This window comes from Eubalaena glacialis, chromosome 1 (genome assembly GCF_028564815.1).
Source record: "Eubalaena glacialis isolate mEubGla1 chromosome 1, mEubGla1.1.hap2.+ XY, whole genome shotgun sequence".
Lineage (NCBI taxonomy): Eukaryota > Metazoa > Chordata > Mammalia > Artiodactyla > Balaenidae > Eubalaena > Eubalaena glacialis.
In genome coordinates this window covers 79583164-79587184 of record NC_083716.1, presented here as the reverse complement: position 1 = coordinate 79587184, position 4021 = coordinate 79583164, and the positions used below count along the sequence as shown (strand labels likewise).

The window sequence follows — 4021 nt, the reverse complement described above, 5'->3', positions numbered from 1 at the left end:
CCCCCGAGAGCTTCTCCACACCCAGCTCCCCCCTCGCAAGTGATCACACCTGCTCCTCCACAGTTCAAGACCCTGCCTCACTTGAAAACTCCCTGGGAAGGGGCCTGCCCTTTCCCAGCCCTTTTTAGATCCCAGGATGCTCCTAAAGTAGTTTCTTATTGAAAGAGACAGTCAATTTATCGCTACATCTGACCCATTCCTAGTGAGGGGAAAATACTGACACATTTGAAGCCTTGTTACATGTGTTAACTTAAAGAGAAACACACAGCATAAGAGTTGTGCGTTTAAGTTTTGTTCAGGGTCTTCCTCAGTTACTGCTGAGGAAATGCTCTGAAGAGGTAGAGGAGGGGCCAATATATATACGATTTTTTGGGCTAGGAAATACATGCAGTCAAGATTACATCTTGGTGAAAGATTACTGCTGATCACAAAGCTATCTCAAGTTAATGATTTTAGTGCTCTTATATATGCGAAGATGCAAGAATCTGAGTTCACTGCAATTCTTCCTGAAATAGGCGTCTAACTGTCTAGGGGCCCCTATATCCAAAGCACAAGGTGCCTCATCCTGCTTTTCATCCTGAATTCCTCTTAGGGTGCACTGCTGGTGGGCAACTGCAGTGGGGTGTGACTTAACCCTGTATTTCTGGGTGATGCTCTTCTCTGTTCATGCATGGTACCTAGCTCACTCTTTCATTTCACAGGGGGTATTGCAAGGTCCAGAAAGGGGAAGTCCATTTCCTTTCTTGTCATGTAACAGCTGCCCTACGTCTCTCTTTTTTTAACATCTTTATTGGAGTATAATTGTTTTACAATGGTGTGTTAGTTTCTGCTGTATAACAAAGTGAATCAGCTATACATATACATATATCCCCATATCGCCTCCCTCTTGCGTCTCTCTCCCACCCTCCCTATCCCACCCCTCTAGCTGGTCACAAAGCACGGAGCTGATCTCCCTGTGCTACGCGGCTGCTTCCCACTAGCTATCGGTTTTACGTTTGGTAGTGTATATGTGTCCATGCCACTCTCACTTCTTTCCAGCTTACCCTTCCCCCTCCCCATGTCCTCAAGTCCATTCTCTAATAGGTCTGCGTCTTTATTCCCATCCTGCCCCTAGGTTCTTCATGACCTTTTTATTTTTTTTTTTAGATTCCATATATATGTGTTAGCATACGGTATTTGTTTTTCTCTTTCTGACTTACTTCACTCTGTATGACAGTCTCTAGGTCCATCCACCTCACTACAAATAACTCAGTTTCGTTTCTTTTTATGGCTGAGCAATATTCCAAAAATATGGAACGCTTCACAAATTTGCGTGTCATCCTTGCACAGGGGCCATGCTAATCTTCTCTGTATCGTTCCAATTTTAGTATATGTGCTGCCGAAGCGAGCACTGCCCACGTCTCTTGAAATGGAATTTTAGCCCATCCTGTTATACCCTGCAACATTATCATCACTTATTATTACACTCAACAATAACAACAACAACAAAACAAACATGTCTTATTTCTCTAGGAAGCCTAGTAGAATTATAAAGGCTTAAAGAGGAAATGAAGTGGAAGAGGGAGAAACAGAAAGATGAGAAGAAGGAAGGAGAAAATACAGAAAGAATCTTGAATCAGTTTTCGCCAATTCAAAAGGAGTGGAGTTGATTAAAATTCCTCAATAGTAATAGCAAAAAGAGCTACCATTTACTGTGAATATACTATGAATTTGGCACTCTTATGCATTCTTCAGCTATTGAAACCAAGCCCTTTAAAACTGAGTTCCCTCACTGAATTTATGATTAACCTCTCTATCCAAAACTTTATTCCTTCTTGCCCGCAAACCTGTGCTAAATGAACACTAATCAGAGTCAGATGACCGAAATTGCTGTTGTCGATAACATCGTTAATGTACTAAAATTGCTATTACAGAAATCATCATTAACAAACAAACTCAGATGAGTTAAACAGACCCCCGAGCCGTGGACCACCTGGCCAGAGAATCCTAGCCCAGAGACCTCCTGACTCCCAAAACTATAATTAAGAAATGTCACAGAAATGTCACACAACGATGATTAACCCCAGCTTCTTTGTTCTTCCTCTTTTAAAAACCCCAAACTCAAAGACCAAGTTGGAGTGGACCTGAGACTTGTCTCTCGCACCCTTGCTTGGTGCCTGCAAATAAACCCTTACTTTGCTGCAAACACCTGCTGTCAGAATTGGGCTTTCTGCGCCACAGGCACGGGAGCCCTTGCTTGTTACACTCTGAGTTTATTTCATCCTGACAGCTCTAATGGGGTACTCTTCACTGCCCCAAAAGGAGGAAGGTGAGACCTAGTGGTTGAACAGCTTACCAGAGTCAGTGAGAGGGCCGAGATTCAAACCCTGGCTGGAAGCCTGCAGTCTTCACCCTGACGCAACAGGAACCAGGGACTTTCTCTCCCTGCATCACAAACTTCCACAGGTGCCTGGGAATGTCAGCTATGACATGACCACGCTGGCCCCAAACCCAGCAGGAGAGACTGAATTTGGGATAGCTGGCCCCAAACCCAGCAGGAGAGACTGAATTTGGGATAGCCTGACTACAAAGGCAATGTTCCCTCATCTCTTGGATTCTCGTGCTAATGTGGATGCTTTGTAAACAAACGTTGAACACTGCTCAGCCCCTGCCCTTCCCCCCTAGTAAAACAAAAGGTTCTCTCGTTCCATATTAGCTGTTTCTCATTATGTAGACCGTCTGTGCCATCTTCATTCAATTTATTGCTACATTAGTCCTCAACCTGGCTAGGGAAATACATTAACTTTTAATAACATGCCTTTGATGACTTGTACAAATCAGTCCCTGCCAGCTCCCTTCTTAAATTTATCCTTGTGAATCAGGGAGCAATGGGGGAAAGCCGCAAATTAAACCTGGTGTCCTGCTGCAGCTGAGGGAAAGAAAGGAATCTGGAATTCTTGGGAGAACTTTAAAAATACATCTAGTGTTTAATCATCTGCTGGAAGCACATGGTAGTAAATAGTAAAAACCTTCTTGTGGCAGGTTCCAGGTCCTGCCCATACTTTTTCTCAAAATCCTGGTACAAACTAGCATCAGGGAAAAGGGAGGAACTAACCTAGAACTTCTTTGGGTCTCACTCTTCCTCATCACAGCCCTGCTCTCCCAAGTAGGGAGCAATTTGGGTTTTATTCATTGCTGTAATAGACCTGAAATTAATTCAGAACTTAATCACAAGAAGAGCCTTGAGAATCAATCCAATTTTTAGGCAACATCATTATCATCACCATGAACAAATGTTTATTGAGCATCCAGGACACAGCCTGCTGGGAATACAAAGAAGCCTGAGGCCCTCTTCCTGCTCTGAAGGGGCTTCAATAGAGAGAAAAATAACAATGTATATTAGCATTCACTCCAGATAAAAGGTGTTACAGGAGATAGGCTGGGACAGTGAAGGAAAACCAGAAAGAGGAGGCAGCGAAGGCAAAGGCATGAAGGCAGAATTCAGAGAGGATGCCCCTAAGGTAAGATCCTGGAGTGGGAGTGGGATTTATACCGAGTATATTCAGGACGCTCTCTAGCAAGCTATTAGACAGGGGGAGTCTGGGGAAACGGTCCCTGGTTAAGGCAGATACAGATATCTGCCATACAGGGATGGCCTGTGGGAATATAAAATAAAGGACCACTATAGATGCCAACAAAAAGAAATAGGAAACCCACAATTCCCCCCCCCACCATGTGCCTCTAAAATTATCTGCAATTTCCCACTGATCTTTCTACCTGTGACAATAAAGTAACAGAGAAACTAGGTTGAAACTGTTTTTCTCTCACTGAGCCTATACTCTCAAATTTTCTTTGATTTGGCTTTCCTTCTTTAGTATATATTTTGAAGTTTTTACATTTTACCTTATTTGAAAAGAGGCTTTGTTTTAAACAATCCCATTTTAATCATACATCTTCCTCAAAGAGACTTTGTGAAGGTTGTTTATTAAGTTGACAGTATCAGTCGAGTTTTTTAGGGCACCTCTAAAGAAAGATGCTGGCT

At 43.0% G+C, this 4021-nt stretch overlaps 1 non-coding gene across 1 annotated transcript; it reads right to left on the bottom strand.

The window, feature by feature from the left end:
- Positions 1 to 1284: 1284 nt before the first annotated feature.
- On the bottom strand, positions 1285 to 1391 carry LOC133078816 (U6 spliceosomal RNA). Its single transcript, XR_009697947.1, has one exon. It is a non-coding gene; the product is annotated as a U6 spliceosomal RNA (small nuclear RNA).
- Positions 1392 to 4021: the final 2630 nt, after the last annotated feature.